This window comes from Hevea brasiliensis, chromosome 9 (assembly GCF_030052815.1).
Source record: "Hevea brasiliensis isolate MT/VB/25A 57/8 chromosome 9, ASM3005281v1, whole genome shotgun sequence".
Lineage (NCBI taxonomy): Eukaryota > Viridiplantae > Streptophyta > Magnoliopsida > Malpighiales > Euphorbiaceae > Hevea > Hevea brasiliensis.
The window spans coordinates 36,214,872-36,233,510 of record NC_079501.1 but is presented as its reverse complement, the minus strand read 5'-3'; the positions used below and the strand labels follow the sequence as shown (position 1 = coordinate 36,233,510).

The following is an 18,639-nucleotide window of genomic DNA, read 5'->3' as shown; positions in this document are numbered from 1 at the left end:
TTTTAAATAATAAAAATTTCATTTTTTTATTTATATAATGAATATAATACTTTTTTTTTCCTGCACTATTGTTAGTATAGATGGCGGAGCCTATTCTCGAGCACTCATGGCCAACTCAATAGAGCAATTCAAAAAGAAAAGGAATGATAGAGTTGATATGAGACGATTTTTAAATGAAGCTTTCTCGAGAACTAGGATTCAATGGTCATCCACAGCTTGCCCAAGCATTTAGGCAGTTTACTTTTCTTCTCATGTCTAGACATTTGTTTGTTGCCTACATTTACATGCAGATGTTCAAGGTTGATGTGAAGCCAGAAAATGTACCTTAAATTTGTGTTCTTCTGTCACCTACTCATCTTCAGTGCAATAGGTGTGGAAAACAAATTGTGATAATGGGAAATATTCTGAATTAGTTCATCAAAGGCTGTTTAGCCAGAAACATATTAGCAGTTAAAATTCATAAAAAATATTGAAAATATGGTCATTCCCAAGGGTCTGAAGTTTCAAAACTCATATATTGTGTTCATATACAAACTGCACCTCTCAACACATTCGATCTTCCATCTCCCTTATGGCTTTCTCTATGGTAGGTATGTTCTTTAAGGCTGACCATTGCTCCTCTTTTAGTCTTATCCCTGAACATCCAGCAGAAGTTCAGTTCCATTGGCCCTTCATATTAACAGCATGAAATTCTGTAACCATACAAGTAAATTAAAGAAAGCAAATATGTTCAGATAGCCTTTATCATTGACCACTATTACCATTTATTCTCAATCTTCATTCTAATCAACATAAATGAAAAACTTGGAAAATTCTTATACGTTTAACATTTGGACATGATGGCATATGCGTCCTATAGCTTTGGATTGTTCAGTGTAATACACATGAATAGATATTCAAAAACTTAGCATGCTCAAAAGGTTTTTGGTTAAACTGTTCGAGTAGCATCAGTCCTTAGACAAGAACCAAACAAAGTCACATCTCATGCACCAAAATTATAGGTCAGAATAGGGGTTTGCAAATGGTCAGTTCCGTTATGAACCGAACAGAAAAAAACCAAAGAACCAAAATTTATTTTATGAGAAATTGAACCGATGTCGACCGTAGAACCGAACTGAACTAAACCAAATTAAATCAGTTTAGATCGGTTGATCAGTTCTCCATGAAAAACAATCTCTCCTCTAAAAATCATCAAAGAAACAATTTCAAATTCAAAACCAACAATAGAAAATTGAAACCCTCAAAAAAAAAAAAACATATTATAAATAACAAAATCAATAACTCATTTTGCAATCTGGATTCTAAACAATGAAGGTAGAGATCCTTGGGAACATGCAGACGTAGTAAAGGATCAAATTTCAAGCCCTAATTTCAGTAAATCAAACAAGTAGTATAATTTTCATATGATGAACCACAAAATCAACAATTAAAGCTATGAAAAAATAGTAAAATAAAAAAAATCTGAAGAACATGGCAAAGAAGAGAGATAGAAAGAAGAAAGTGAAAGGAACCACATTTGAAATGTGGCTACAACCCATTATGACTCCATGAGTGTTCATAATGATTTTGGGAGTAATAATGATGTGCCATTGCGAAGCACTGTGATTGTATGACCCACTAACAGCTGCAAAGATGTGATGATGTGCTAGAGAGTGCAAGCTGTAAGCAACCCAATAGAGGGAGGCACGCCATAAGCAACGCGCAATGGAGGGAGACATAGTCACTGTTGTGCACTGCGAAAGCGTTTTGTAACACCCTCCCGGTAACTACTCCATACATCCTACTGTTCCGGTGACCGGTGTCGGTCCGGACAGCTAGAATGTCCGAAAAAATATTTAAACTAAAGTGAGGAACCATAATTAACTCAAATATTGATAAGAAAAATTTAGTAAAAATTTTAGAAATAAAATACAAACAAGTTAAACGAGCCTGTTGCCTAGCGATGGGTAACTGTAAGGAAGTTGCGGTTTCGCAACGAGGAGCCCTAGACAGGAAAAATTCATAAAATAATTTTTGGGACTCCAGAAGGGTTATTGAGGTTCCCATGGCATTAGAATGCCAAGAAAATACCTAGAAAAATTTTTCAATCGGTACAGACAATTTTGACCCGTTAAGCCAAACGGAGGGCATTTTGGTCATTTCGCCTTCAGAGGTGATTTTTTGCCGACTTGTCTAGTCGAGTAAATAATTATTATGACATAAAATATAAATAAATATTGCTAAAAATTTAATTGAAAATAAGTAGAAAAGAAAAGAAAAGAAAAATGAAAGTAAATGCTTAAATATGCCATCATGCTTAAGTAAGCATGATGCAATTAAATTTTCCCACCAATTGGAATGTGACAAGCACACACTAAAACAATTAAAAAGGGAAAAAAATGGACAGAAAATCAGTTTTCTTCTTCATTTTTTCAGCTTGCCGAATCCTCCCATGGAAGCTTTCATTTTCTCCTTCATTCAAGCTTGCAAATCTCTCTAACCTTACCCCTAAGCTACCTTCATAAAAAATTAATCCCACACCTAGACAAAGCAATTGACAGCCAAGAAAAGAGGAAACAAGGAGGTTTTCACAAGTCTAAGAAGTGTCCCTTAAAGGTTAGTGCACTAAAACCTTTTCTTTCAATTTTAGGTGTAGTATGCATGCCAAATTAAGTGGGAAATTCAAGAAATTGAAAGAATTAGTTAAGGAATTAAACATCCCTAATTCAGCAGCCTTGGGAACCTTATGGGGTTTGATGAATTCCTGCATATATACATGATTAGTGATGATGATTGATGAGGTTATAGGCATGAGAAGTGATAGGAATTTAATTGATTAAGTTTTGAAATTTGAAATTAGGGTCTTGGGAGTAAAGAATTGGACTTGGTTTATGAAGTGATTAATGGACATTTTAATGGTCAATTAGTGACCATTTAAGGCAAGTTAATCATAATTTGAAGTGAGTTAATGCATGGCAAACTGAAATGGGAAGGCTGCCCTAGGACAACAGCAGGGTGACTGAAATTTTAGTCCACTTGGACTGCCATAACTTGGGCTGTGTTGGTCCAATTGGACATGAAACTAGGCTTATAATGGCACATTTTTTCTGAAGAAACCATGCCCAAAAGACCAAAGCAAGAGGACCAAAACTTGGCCCCAATCCGGATACCCTGCAACTAATTCTGCAGAATGTCCAAATGAATAGTAACTGTTCATTTGGCCATAACTCACTGTAGATTTGGTCAATTGACCTGAAATTTTTACAGCAACAAGTTAAGACATAGACAAACAACTTTCATGAAGAAACCTACCCCAAATTATGGCCAGAACCAATTCAAAAATGCAATCACACTCACTGTTCATGTTACTGTAGATATGGTCAATTCTGCAGATTGGCAATCCGGCCAGCTGTGGTTTTTGAGCCATATCTGGAAGGGAGATAGTCCCTAATGAAGCTGAAAGATGTAAGAGATTTGAAGAGGGACTAAATGACAACATCAAGATCCAGCTCACTACCTTGGGAATCACAGAATTTACCAAGTTAGTGGAAGCTGCAATAAAGGTTGAAAAAGTAAGAATCAGTGAGCAGACTAGAAGGGAAAGACAGCAGAAGAGGGGCCCAGGTCAGTCTAGTTCAGCTCCTACATTTGGGAAGAGGTTCAAGGGTCCTCCTGCACAGAGTTCAGGGCAACCACAAGGTCAGGACCAGTCTCAGGGGCCCAGGCCACAGTATACCCCTAGGAAAGGTCAGTCCACACCATCAATGGGCAGCTCTCCAGGGATGGGGTTCAAGGGACCAGCCCCAGCAACTTCTGCATGTCCACACTGCTTGAAATGGCATAAGGGGGAGTGTTGGAGAGTGACTGGTGCCTGCTTAAGGTGTGGGTCAACAGAGCATCAGTTGAAGAACTGTCCACGCAGAACTACTACAGCTGCTCCAACACAAGCGGAAAGACCTGCTCCTGCACCACAGAGAGGTAGAAAATCTGGCAGATCTGACGTAGTGGGACCATCACAGAGGCCTGCATCCGAGCCACCAGAGAGGCCAGATAACAGACCACCTGCCAGAAATTATGCTCTGAGAGCTCAGGAGGAGCAAGATGCCCCGGACGTCATCAGGGGTATGTTCTCCCTCTACACTACACCTGTGCATGCATTGGTGGATCCAGGATCCACTCATTCCTACATTTGCATCAACTTACCCATAGAAAGGGGGATACTAATAGGGGAGAGTGACCAAGACATTCTGGTCACTAATCCATTGGGCCACAGTGTAGTGGTGAACAAGGTATACAAGGGTTGCCCGTTAAGGATTCAGGGGTATGAATTCTTGGCAGACCTGATTGAGTTGCCCTTCCACGAGTTTGACGTGATTTTGGGAATGGACTGGTTGTCACGTCATCAGGCAATAGTTGATTGCAAATTGAAGAGAATTTCTCTGAAAACTCCTGAGGGTAATGAGATTACAGTTGTGGGTGAAAGGACAGATTTCTTGTCCAATGTCATCTCAGCCACAGTTGCAAGAAGAATGATGAGAAAAGGCTGTGAAGCCTACCTAGCACATGTGGTGGATACTAGGCAGGCTAAGCCAAACTTGTGTGACATACCCACAGTAAGAGACTTCCCAAAGGTATTTCCTGAAGAGTTGCCTGGTTTGCCACCAGAAAGGAAAGTTGAATTTGCTATTGAGACACTGCCGGGTACAGCACCCATTTCCATTGCTCCTTATAGGATGGCACCCACTGAATTGAGGGAGTTGAAAACTCAGTTGCAAGAGTTGCTTGATAAGGGGTTCTTACGCCCCAGTGTGTCACCATGGGGAGCTCCAGTGCTGTTTGTGAAAAAGAAGGATGGGACTTTGAGGCTATGCATTGATTACCGGCAGTTGAATAAAGTGACAGTGAAGAACAAATATCCGTTGCCTAGAATTGATGATCTGTTTGATCAGTTGAAGGGAGCAGGAGTATTTTCTAAGATTGATCTCAGATCAGGGTATCATCAGTTGAGGGTGAAGGATGTAGATGTGCCCAAGACTGCATTCAGGACACGATATGGGCATTATGAGTTTCTAGTGATGCCCTTTGGCTTAACAAATGCACCAGTGGCGTTCATGGACCTTATGAACCGTATCTTCCATCCATACCTAGATCGGTTCGTAGTGGTCTTTATTGATGATATTTTGGTGTATTCTAAGACCAGGGAAGAACATGATGAGCATTTGAAGATTGTTCTGCAAACCCTGAGAGAAAAGGAACTGTATGCTAAGTTGTCCAAGTGTGACTTTTGGCTGAATGAGATTGCATTCCTTGGACACATAGTGTCAGTTGATGGGATTAGGGTGGATCCCAAGAAAATAGAAGCAGTGATGGAATGGAAGCCTCCCAGAAATACAACTGAGGTCAGAAGCTTCTTAGGGCTCGCTGGGTATTACAGAAGATTTGTGAAGGGATTTTCCCTAATAGCTACTCCAATGACCAAGTTGTTACACAAGAATGTCAGATTTGACTGGAATGAGAAGTGTCAGACCAGTTTTGAGAAATTGAAGGCTATGTTGACAGAGGCACCAGTGTTAACATAGCCGGTGTCAGGAAAGGACTTTGTGGTCTATAGTGATGCCTCACATAATGGGTTAGGGTGTGTATTGATGCAAGAGGGGAAGGTGGTCGCTTATGCTTCCAGACAGCTAAGGCCACATGAACAGAACTACCCTACCCATGATCTAGAGCTTGTAGCAATTATCTTCGCACTGAAGATATGGAGGCATTACTTGTATGGTGAAAAGTGCTACATTTACACAGACCACAAAAGCCTGAAATACTTGCCAACCCAGAAGGAGCTCAACCTTAGACAGAGGCGATGGATTGAGTTCCTGAAGGACTATGACTGTGTAATTGACTACCATCCTGGGAAGGCAAATGTAGTTGCTGATGCTTTGAGCAGAAAATCTATGACAGCCTTGAGATCATTGAATTCCCGTCTATCTTTGATTCGAGATGGAGCTATTTTGGCTGAGTTGCAAGTGAGGCCAAACCTGCTACAGCAGATTTTAGATGGGCAAAAGGCAGATGAAAAGTTAATGGCTATTATGAGCAAGATCTCAGAGGAAAAAGCAACCGATTATGGGGTGAAAGCAGATGGGTGCCTGTACTACAAAGGAAGACTGTGTGTACCAGATGATGGGGAATTGAAGACCAGTATTCTAAAAGAGGCACACACCAGTGTATATGCTATGCACCCAGGAAGTACAAAGATGTATCATGATCTGAAGCTTCAGTATTGGTGGCCTGGTATGAAGAGGGACATAGCTGACTATGTGACTAAATGCTTGACATGTCAGCAAGTCAAGGCAGAACATCAAGTTCCATCAGGATTGCTACAGCCTATACGCATACCTGAATGGAAATGGGATCGGGTCACCATGGATTTTGTAAGTGGTCTACCTCTCACTCGGAAGAAACATGATGCATCATAGGTGATAGTGGACCGATTGACGAAGTCAGCACACTTTCTGCCAGTTAGGATTGACTACTCACTGGAGAAGTTAGCAGAATTGTATATCAGTGAGAGAATTAGACTGCATGGAATTCCACTTTCCATCATATCTGATCGAGACCCAAGATTCACATCGAGATTTTGGAAGAAGTTGCATGAGTCCTTGGGTACACAACTCCATTTCAGCACAGCTTTCCATCCTCAGACGGATGGGCAATCAGAAAGAGTGATCCAGGTAAACAATTGAAACCAATTAAACAAATATACATATTGAACTGAAATGATAACAATAACATGAAATATATGTTAGGTCCTTGAGGATATGCTGAGGAGTTGTGTCATTGAGCTTGAAGGAAGTTGGGATAGATACCTCCCACTGGCAGAATTTGCATACAACAATAGCTACCAAGCTAGCATCCAAATGGCCCCATATGAAGCACTGTATGGGAGAAAATGTAGAACTCCAGTGTGCTGGACTGAATTGGGCGAAGAAAAACTGGTGGGGCGGACACGGTGAAACATCGAGGAGAAAGTGAAACTAATCAAAGCCAATCAAGGTTGCCTCGCATGCATGTAAATCTTATGCCGACCTGAAGAGAAAAGAAATAGAATATGTGGTTGGCGACAAAGTGTTCCTCAAGGTGTCACCGTGGAAGAAAGTACTGAGGTTTGGAAGAAAAGGTAAGTTAAGCCCTAGGTTCATTGGCCCATATGAAGTCATTGAACGTGTGGGTCTAGTAGCCTATAGGCTAGCTTTACCACCAGAGCTGGACAAGATCCACAATGTGTTCCACGTATCCATGCTCAGAAGATACCGCTCAGATCCTTCACATGTCATCTCCAGGGAAGAAATTGAAATACAACCGAATTTGACATATGAAGAAGAACCTCTACGGGTTTTGCTCGGGAAGTGAAAGAGTTGAGGAACAAGCAGATTCCACTAGTGAAAGTGCTATGGAGGCACCACAACACCGAAGAGGCAACTTGGGAAAGTGAAGAGACGATGAGGCAACAGTTCCCTCAACTGTTTGCATCAGGTAAATTTCAAGGACGAAATTTAAATTAGAGGGGAAGAGTTGTAACACCCTCCCGGTAACTACTCCGTACATCCTACTGTTCCGGTGACCGGTATCGGTCCGGACAGCTAGAATGTCCGGAAAAATATTTAAACTAAAGTGAGGAACCATAATTAACTCAAATATTGATAAGAAAAATTTAGTAAAAATTTTAGAAATAAAATACAAACAAGTTAAACGAGCCAGTGCCCTAGCGATGGGTAACCAGAGGAAAGTTGCGGTTCTCGCAACGAGGAGCCCTAGACCCGGGGAAAAATTCATAAAATAATTTTTGGGACTCCAGAGAAGGGTTATTGAGGTTCCCATGGCATTAGAATGCCAAGAAAATACCTAGAAAAATTTTTCAATCGGTACAGACAATTTTGACCCGTTAAGCCAAACGGAGGGCATTTTGGTCATTTCGCCTTCAGAGGTGATTTTTGGCCGACTTGTCTAGTCGAGTAAATAATTATTATGACATAAAATATAAATAAATATTGCTAAAAATTTAATTGAAAATAAGTAGAAAAGAAAAGAAAAGAAAAATGAAAGTAAATGCTTAAATATGCCATCATGCTTAAGTAAGCATGATGCAATTAAATTTTCCCACCAATTGGAATGTGACAAGCACACACTAAAACAATTAAAAAGGGAAAAAAATGGATAGAAAATCAGTTTTCTTCTTCATTTTTTCAGCTTGCCGAATCCTCCCATGGAAGCTTTCATTTTCTCCTTCATTCAAGCTTGCAAATCCCTCTAACCTTACCCCTAAGCTACCTTCATAAAAAATTAATCCCACACCTAGACAAAGCAATTGACAGCCAAGAAAAGAGGAAACAAGGAGGTTTTCACAAGTCCAAGAAGTGTCCCTTAAAGGTTAGTGCACTAAAACCTTTTCTTTCAATTTTAGGTGTAGTATGCATGCCAAATTAAGTGGGAAATTCAAGAAATTGAAAGAATTAGTTAAGGAATTAAACATCCCTAATTCAGCAGCCTTGGGAACCTTATGGGGTTTGATGAATTCCTGCATATATACATGATTAGTGAGGATGATTGATGAGGTTATAGGCATGAGAAGTGATAAGAATTTAATTGATTAAGTTTTGAAATTTGAAATTAGGGTCTTGGGAGTAAAGAATTGGACTTGGTTTATGAAGTAATTAATGGACATTTTAATGGTCAATTAGTGACCATTTAAGGCAAGTTAATCATAATTTGAAGTGAGTTAATGCATGGCAAACTGAAATGGGAAGGCTGCCCTAGGACAGCAGCAGGGTGACTGAAATTTCAGTCCACTTGGACTGCCATAACTTGGGCTGTGTTAGTCCAATTGGTGTTTGGCCAATTGGACATGAAACTAGGCTTATAATGGCACATTTTTTCTGAAGAAACCATGCCCAAAAGACCAAAGCAAGAGGACCAAAACTTGGCCCCAATCCGGATACCTTGCAACTGATTCTGCAGAATGACCAAATGAACAGTAACTGTTCATTTGGCCATAACTCACTGTAGATTTGGTCAATTGACCTGAAATTTTTATAGAAACAATTTAAGACATAGACAAACAACTTTCATGAAGAAACCTACCCCAAATTATGGCCAGAACCAATTCAAAAATGCAATCACACTCACTGTTCATGTTACTATAGATATGGTCAATTCTGCAGATTGGCAATCCGGCCAGCTGTGGTTTTTGAGCCATATCTGGAGCTACAAAACTCCAAATGGAGTGATCCAAAAAAGGAAATTCAACTAGACAAAATAAGGAACAACTTTCATGTTTGTCATTTCTTCAAATTCCCACTGTAACAGTGTTTAATGGAACAGTAAACATATGCTTCAAAAACTGAAATTTTCTGCCCTCTTGGTTTTAAATTAGAAATGGTAATGGTGACCAATTCCAACAAGTTTTAAAGGCAAAATGTGGTATGTTGGGAGTGCCAAAACCAATGTACCTAATTTCTACCTAAAAGTCAACATATTAGTTGACCAAAGAGGTGAATAGTGACACCGAAATTTGAAATTCAAAGATTGAAGAATTTAAAAGTTTCAAATGCCCTAGTATACCTAACAAGATTGGTTTGGATAGTTTGGCATGCCAATTGGGTTCAGTTAGCAGTACTGCACATGGCAACATGCCATTCCGTGATTCTATGGCTTTTAGCCATTCTGACCTTGTATTGAGATTTGGCATTGTGCCTGATGTATTTACAGCTTGTTAGCTGTTCTGTTGCACACCGGGAGATGCATATGTGACCGATGGTGTGACGGCCCGAGGTACTAGGTACCCAGTGCCAGTTTACCCATTTATCCAGTCCAGTCGTCTAGTGTAGGTTACTTGGGCAACCAAATGAATGAAAGTGAACAAAGTTAATGAAATGATGGATATACCAATACCGAACAAACAAATCATACACATTCTATACATATTTATTTTCTGCTATTTTCTTTTATTATATTATTGCACCACTAAGCATTATTGCTTAGCGCGTTGCTTTTGCCACGCGTAGGTACTGGAGATACAGATCGTGAGCCCAGTAGACCGCAGACTGGGTGAATCCATCCTGCAGTTCTGCACAGTGTCCGTGTCACCTCAACTTCTGCAGTGCATTGGTAGGACACTAGGTGTCATTTTGGCATTCTGTAATAAATTTTGATTTTCTCATATGTAATTAAACTTGTGTAATGTATATTAATGTTCATGTAAATTATGAAAATTTTATTTGTGAATGGAAAAGTAAATGTTTATTTGTGATTTATACTTGATTATCACATGTGATGGATGTTTGAGAAATGAAAAGGTTGTTGAGAACTGAAATTGAGAAATATTGTTGAGATTTTGGATATTGGAGTTTGAAATGATGGAATACAAATATTGGAAGTGTTTTTAACAGGTTCCGAAGAACTGTTTTCTCCATTTTTAGCCGGTACTCCGCCGGATTTTCTTTAAAAATCTTCGGAACCTCAAATAAATAATACTTTTGATAAATGGTTAAAATAAATTATATTTCATAAATTATATTCACAAGCATGGTATAAATTAATTAAGGTATATTAGAATGTGCCGGTACACCATGTGGTATTACTTACTCGGGTATACTATACACGGGTAAGGGGTGTCACACGTTTAAACTGCAAAGAAATAAAACAAACATATAAAAACAATAACATTTACATAATTCACCCTCTCTATATTGGGCTACATCCATAGGCATGCCTTCTTCCACTATCAATAATAAATAATCATCATTTAAAAGCTCAAAACTATACTACCTATAAACTCAATTACACCAAAGAGAACCCACATTACATAACTGTCTATAGTAAATACATTTATTAGTCCTTTTAGTCTCCTATAGACATATTCTTAGTCTCCTCTAGGTATAACTCACTATATTTACTACTATAACTATTACACCATAAAGAGTATCTTCAACTATATGAGCAATAACCCTCTCATCAATGGACAAAAATTTCTTTCTCTTGAATTTTATGCCCTTTCTTTACCTTAGGCCGAAGCCTCTTTCCTTTCATGAGACTGCAATGGTTAGAAGCCCCTCATCAATGGGCAAAGCCACTCTCTATGGGCAAAGCCACCCTCTATAGGAGAAGCCACCCTCTATAGGCAAAGTCACTTCTTATGGGCGAAGCCAAATAATCTTTCCATCATTCTCCTATTATAGTGTTAATTCCCTTAATCCTAATCTGATTAGGAATCTCACTCAATTTAGAAATAATACTAAAATAAGAGTTCTACTCTATATAGAGAATATATCTCCATCATATTGAGAAATATTTTTCTAACTTAAATTAAGAAAATGTCTCTCCAAATCTCACTAGGATTTTTAGTCATAATTCTAGCAATCACAGAGGTGAGGGATTGATGATAATGCAGTGATGATGAGAGGAAGGGTGGGTGAAGACTGAAGGAAATTCTAATTCTTAAACACTATAAAACTTCTAGAAGAGAAACTACACTAGAAATGTAAATTGTAATTGTAGACACCATATTTTGGCCGACCATTAAATTTACAATTTGTATAATCAATATATGATTTTTTTTTCTCTTTATAAGCTATAATGCAGTTTTAATTTCATGAAAATGTTATTTTCTTGAAAAGAGTTTCGATCTAAATATTACCCGATCTCAGTAAGTGGCTTTAATCATGGTCTGATTAAAAGTCACCCCTCCAAACTCAGCAATATTCCAAATTATTTTCCAAGTTTTGTTCAATATCGGGTATCTGAATTATCTGATCTCATGCTCATTTAGGTTCAATTGTTTTTTGATCTCTTTAATGCATGATCTCGTGTGTCCAAGTTTTGGTCGATATCCGATCTCAGGGTTATTCGATCTTATGTGAGATTATATTCAATCACAACCCTATCTAGTCTTGTGTTTGGTTATTCGATCTTAATTCTTGGTAGGGCTTAATGCTTTAATCCAATCTCCTAGGTTTTGTGCCCGTCATGTGATTATCCAATCTCAGAAAGTATAAAAGTGGTCAAAGAGTTATATTATTCATTTCCCGATCTCAAGATGCCATTCAAGAGATACGTGTAGATCGAGAGAGTAGCACTCATCAACTATGGTGATGATTACAGAAAGCTCATTGTCATTATTGATGTTACCGACCAGAATCGAGCTCTAGTCAGTGCCCTTGAGATGGTTAGGAGCCAAATGAACTTCAAGAGGTGGTCACCGATATCAAGATTGAAATTAGCAATCTCCTTACTCTAGATCGGTCTTTGGCTTAGACCGACAGGCTGACCAGAGATCGAAATGATGGTTATTTCGATCCCAAATCTGCTATTTAGTCTAATTTCCTTGCCTTTATCGGATGATGTTCTCGTAACTCTCTGACCATCGGTGTCGTCCATTTTTAGATGATAAGCAAAGGAAGTTATCGAAAAAAGATCAAAACGGTTGTCATGATAAAAATTGGCATCGAAAAGATGAGGCATGGAGGAAGAACACGTCGAAGACCGACCAGAGAGGGAGTGGAAGTGTAAGAATGACAGCCTACCCCCCTCCTAGTATATATAGGCCCAGGAATTTAATGCTCGCAGAACTCGAAGTGGCACATCGGTTGATGAAAAATTTAATGCTTTCTTGGTATTCGATGCACACCAACAGAGACCAGACGAAGAGACCAGATAGAAAAAAGATTGGGAAGATAATAAGAGATCAGGGGTGATTGGGAGGGAACAGAGATCGGGCAGGTAAGTTTTCAGATAAGCAACTATTAAGAGATCGGTCAAAGGGGAACAAGATTAAGAGATTGAGTAGATCGAGAATATGGTAATAAAGATCGGAAGGTTGGGAAAATCAAAACTTCAGAAGTTACTTTGAATCGTGTCCCTTGATTTACTCCCCCAACATCAGATCTAAGTTTGCTAAAGTATTTAGGGTACGATTCAATCTCCACCATTTAGCTCATTTTGTAAGGATAAATATGAACCATTGGATCTGAGGCAATTAAAGCATTCTGGTACGCCCAATCTGCACCATTGATCTCATTAGTAAGGACATATCCTGGGCCATTGGATTAAAGTAATAAACAGATTCGACACCTTTCATTCTCAACCCTTGGATCTATTCTGTAAGGCAAAATTCCTAGCCATTGATTAGAGAGGAAAGGACAAAATAATCCTGAGCTAAATCTCAGCCCTCAATTCTTAGTCTCTTTAATTCTTGGCCCTTGGATTTTGTCTTTTTAAATCCAGACCCTTCATCTTTTCCCTCTTGAATCCTGACCCTCTATTTTAAGACCCCCAGTCCCTATAAATACTTGGATTCTTCACTATTGAAGGGGGTCGATAATATTTTTCTTGAAAAATAACTAATAGGATAGTGAGAAGGGGCTTTAGAAACATCAATTTTCTAAAGAATCTTCATTGAAATCTGATTAGCTCATCCTCCCAAAAGGCTCACTCACTCATCATAGTCCGGAAGTGCTTCGACCATGCCCTCAGACATTACTCGTCATTCCCATCATTGCTAAAGTTCATACATAGGTAAAACTTTTGATGCTTGCATGCTTCTTTCATGATGGCTAGCTAGGTTTCATTAAGATATTACATAAGTTAGAATCCAAACTCCCTAAATAGTAGGTCAGATCGAACTTTTTAGGATGTAGGTTCAACGTCGTTCTATGCTTTTCCAATAGATATTACATTGTAATTTCATTGTAGTGCTACCTCAATATCATTTTGTTATTTTGATGTTGAACACATGTTTTTTTTTTTTATCGTTTTCGTAGTAGCATAGGAATAATATTTAGAGTTCGGATAATAACAGGTTGCATTAAGAGTTTAGCTACTATAATAAAAATAAAGAGAGTTCAACCATAATAATAAGAAATTGGAAATAATAAAGTAAGGCCAAAATGAGATCAGATAGGGCAAGAGATCAGAAATAATGCACTCTCTCTGTTTTGATTTAGGGAATGACGTGAGCTTGGAAAATGCTGCTCTACAAGTTCTTTTATTTTGAGTATTTTTCTTGTCTTATCAAAATATTTACCATTTTGAAGGTCTGTGAATCTTCTGCCAAAACCAAAATCTCTTTGTAACACATGGGAGACTGGGAGAGAGTCCTTTCCTCGAATTCCCTGGTGTTTATTTTATTTTTTTCAAAATGTTTTTTTACAAAATCTTTATTTTTACAAAGAATTTACTGAATACATTTCAATGTTTGGTTCAAGGGAGAGTCCTCCCAAGAACCCTAAGTTTTCATAAAATTTTTATCGGAACCCAATGGAGAGTCCTTCTTGGAGTCATCGCACACAACACAAGGAAGAGTCCTTCTTTAGAGTGTCTCGTATGTTATTAAGAGAGAGTTCTTCTTTTAGTTTGGTCCATTATTAAATAAAATATTAGAGACAAAAATATTATTAGCTTAAGACAAAATGACATGGGCAAAGGTTTACAGTTGATTATGCCGATGATGGGACTTTTCTTTATTAATTGAGAGTCCTCATTAATGAAGAAAACTCTCCAGGTTTTAATTAACACATTCATTTTAAATTAGAGTCTTAATTAAAAGGATGAGAATCTACACTCATATTGGTTCAAGTAATTCACTGCAACACATCGCACCCTCAAGTATTTGAATACCAATGACAAGATGAATATAATAATGTGTGAGCCGAGAGTCCTCCTTATTCATTATGAATCTCTAGGGACCAAATAATACCTCTTTGGGGTTAGAGTCCTAATTCCGTAGAGGGAGGAATATAATAGAATAGAATATATTTATTTAATAAATCAAATGATAATAATCAATTCACTTTAGGATTGTCTCATTTACTTATGTTCTTGGGACAACCCTGAATAGTGAAATATCAAGCATTCCTATAATGAACACTGGAACCAACATAGTAATTTAAACCCCAACAATATTATCAGTCTTAACTTATAAAGAGCACACTCTTAAATCTACTTCCCCTTGTCGAGTGATAATGTGGGGTGCCTAACACCTTCCCCACATGTATACAGATCCTGAACCCAAAATCTATATTTTTTATGAAGTGGTCAAATTCTTTCTAGTGCAATAAATGGTTTTCTTTAATTTCCCTCAAAATTAAAGTGGCGACTCCTCACTTTCCCACTTTGGTGAGAATCGTCCAGTGACCGCAAAACCCTTGCAACAGTAATAGCAAATTTTTACTACAAGATTTTCTTCCTATTCATCATATAATGGAAGTTCTGAAGCTACAAGATTGAAGACCACGCTTCCACTGCCTGCATCTTTATACCTCTTACCAGTCCACGCTAACAAACCCCTCAAAGACAAATAACATCATCATAACTATGATCTTCTATGCCATTTGCATACCTATCATTCCACCAATTTCCACTTATAGTCTCACTATAAAATTTCTTAATCCAATTCTTTGATGAAAGAAAAAAGCCACTATAAAATTTGAAATAGCTAGCATTTTTTGAAAATTTAAATTGAGCGACTAATATCTTAGAAACTTAAAATCTATTTTAGTTTGCTCGAAATTAGCTTTAATATTCATTAAGACAAGACAATGCAAGTCACAAGAAACACAAAAATGATGAAAAACACACAACCACACAAAAAAAAAAAGAATAGAACCAACCATTAGAAGTAGGAAGCTCTTTGCCATCTTTCTTATGGAACTCCCTTATCGATGCCAAAGTTGTTCCCTTGAAGTTCTGAATCGTCACCTTTCTCTTATTTGATAGCTGAAAAATCCACCAAAAAAAGAAATTGTTAAAGAAAATGATGAAATTGAAAATGAAAGGAAAAGCAACAGACCCTGCAAATGATGAGGTCACCATCTTCATCGTACTCAAGCTCCTTGGTCTTGTCTCCTTATTCCTCTTTGGCTCTCTGTTCTTCTAGGAAAGTATTGAAAATGTGCCAAACAAAGGATTTGTAATCGAATTTATTGAGATTGAGGTCAAGCTTCTTAGAGACCATATTCTGAATCTGGTACTCCGTGGTCGATTCCATGTTCGATTCTTGAAGCATTTCTCTCACTGTTTGCTCAATTCTAATTTTTAGTTTGGGTTTTATTTTCTATTTTGATTCTATGACGTTTGGGTTTTTCCTTTTTCCACCTGTTTTACTGTACCGATGAGGTGATGAGTCTACTGATGAAAGAAGAAGTTTGCTACTATTGGAGTGTAGCTAAATTTCACCTACCCTCCTCTATTTTGATAGTCATTTTAGTAATGCTAGCTTCAATTTATATTATAAAAATACTCAAATTTTAATTTGGCATCCCTCATATCGTTTTCTAATGACACATGAGATGCTGACGTGTGTATGCCAAGTTGTATTTTTAACTATAAAAATTTTTTTCTCTTCCAAATGGATTCAACACACACTCTCTCTCTTTCCTTATCTTCGCTGAATCAATTAGTTATCTTCTTTCTCATCACATGCATGTTCCATTAACCCATTAAAACTCCCTCCTCTATTATTTGTTCACAGAAAAACAAATCCTAATATTTTCTCAATACCATGACTACTGATGCAAATAAGCCAAATAGAGAGGCAATTTATGTTAAACTTTTGCCTTCTATGTTGGCCTTGATATAAGGGTGGGAAGAAAGGAGATTGTTTTATTACCATTACTATTTCTATAAGGGGAAATGTTTTTCTAATTGACAATCTTTTGCCTTTGGCTTTATCAGCATCAAAGATTTTAGGCGAGGGTGTCACTCTCATTGAAGGAGCAGGGAAAGAAGATAGGAAGGTAATTGATTCATCTGGGGATCTAGTGGATCATTTTCTTCTAGCTTTTATAAAGAACACATTTGCAAGGTTCGATTATCATAGTATTCTATTTTTGTTTTCTCTAATCATTATTACTACACATACAATGTCTCTTATCTTTCTAGTTATTCATGAATTGCATATAATAGAAATTGGAAGCTATAAGAGTACGAGTGTGGAAGTGAAAGATAAGGCCAACAAAGCTCTTCTCCAATTAGTTAAAGAAATAAAGGATTTGGCCTTGAGAGAGAGGGAAAGTTTTAGTCTAGTATTGAAGAAATGGCAACTAATTATAGCTAGTGTTATAGATGTAACACTACACCACTACTATGGGGCAATGTTGAAGCAGTATCTTATTGGGATGTCCACGCTCAATAGCAAGTCGATTAAAGTACTGAAGAGGGCTTGAAGCTGGAAAAATTTTTGGTTCAAATGGTGGTTAAAGACTCAGCAAACTATAAAGATGGAGGCAAAAAAATAATGCGAAAGATGTTTCCATATGAAGTTGATACAGTCAAAATGAGGGTGATGAGACAATGTTTTCTCCAAGTGAGAGATTTTGAAGTAAGTTCTCTTGTGTTAATTCGTATGAAAAAATAGATAGAACATTTATGCTTATAAAAATAATATTAAGATACCTTTCATTTTATGTCAAAGCACTAGAAAGTTGCAATGTATGTTACAAACATGGAATCCTAAGTCCAAAAAGGAGTCATATGCGCAGTTAGTTATGAAGTTGATGAAATTAGTCAAGGAAACAGCGGATGAATTCTTTGAAATTCCTATTGGAATCACTAATGATCTCATTTGTGATCTTGCTAAAGGTTTAAAGCATATTTTCCTAGGATACATCAAATTTGTATAAGCTTGTGGTAAGAAAAAGCACATTTTTTGTTCTTTTCTCCATGTTTGCTGCTATCCTAGTTGAAATTCTATTTTGGCTTGTTTGTTTAGAAGGAAGAAAATCAATCTTCTAGTAAAAATAAAGAATTTCATATAAAGTAAAAATAACAATCCATGAGAATTTCCTAAGCTTGCTTAAATAATTTAGCTTCGATTTAGGTATCTTTCTAGGCTTAAAACAGAGTTATGTCCCCACTCTAACTCCCCTAATCAGATGTAACCACAAGTCCAAGTTCTTCAAGCTATGGAAGAAAGTTACTTCATGCAATGTTACCATAGAAGAAATACATTGACACAGAGTACCAGAAGAAGTGCACTAATATGGATCAGCTGAAGCTCACCATCCAAGGCCATCAATAAGCCAGGGACCACAACACCTTCACATCTAACTCAACACTCTATATTATCTTCTTTCTCACCTCCATTCTTTAGATAAGACCCCTACCTTTCCTTCAAGAATTGTTTCTTCAGCTCTTACTCGTCATGCTAGCCAATGTAGGAACTGTTTCACTTCCTCTTCTTACTTCAAAGTAGCCTATTCATCCATTCACTCTATCTATCAACATGCATCAAAAGTTGTTGCATATCGTTTGATCTTCCTCAACTTGAATTCAGTATTCTATGAAATTCTCTACTTGGGCAATGTTGCAAATGCAAGGATTAGGTTTTCTTTGAGAACCCTGAAGCAAATTCTTACTCTTTTGACAACAATTCTTATAGAGAGACCTTAGGCATTGGCAATATTATAATACTATTTAGAGAGAGTGTTGTATCAACCTATAAGAGAGTGAAATTTTTTTATAGTTAAAAGTCCAGCTTGGCATGTACACATCAACATCTCGCCTAAGATACCATTGCAATTACATGGCTCCTGAACAAAATTTTTATTTTTTGCTTGGGAACTAAAAATGTATAAAAATTTAATCTTATTTTTGCTAAATCTCATATTTAAA

The 18,639-nt window shown here is 37.4% G+C and overlaps 2 pseudogenes; one reads left to right on the top strand and one right to left on the bottom strand.

Moving 5' to 3' along the window:
* Positions 1 to 543: 543 nt before the first annotated feature.
* On the bottom strand, positions 544 to 16,452 carry LOC110631484 (RNA polymerase II transcriptional coactivator KELP-like; annotated as a pseudogene).
* Positions 16,453 to 16,528: 76 nt separating this feature from the next.
* On the top strand, positions 16,529 to 18,435 carry LOC131182876 (uncharacterized; annotated as a pseudogene).
* The last annotated feature ends 204 nt before the right edge of the window (positions 18,436 to 18,639 follow it).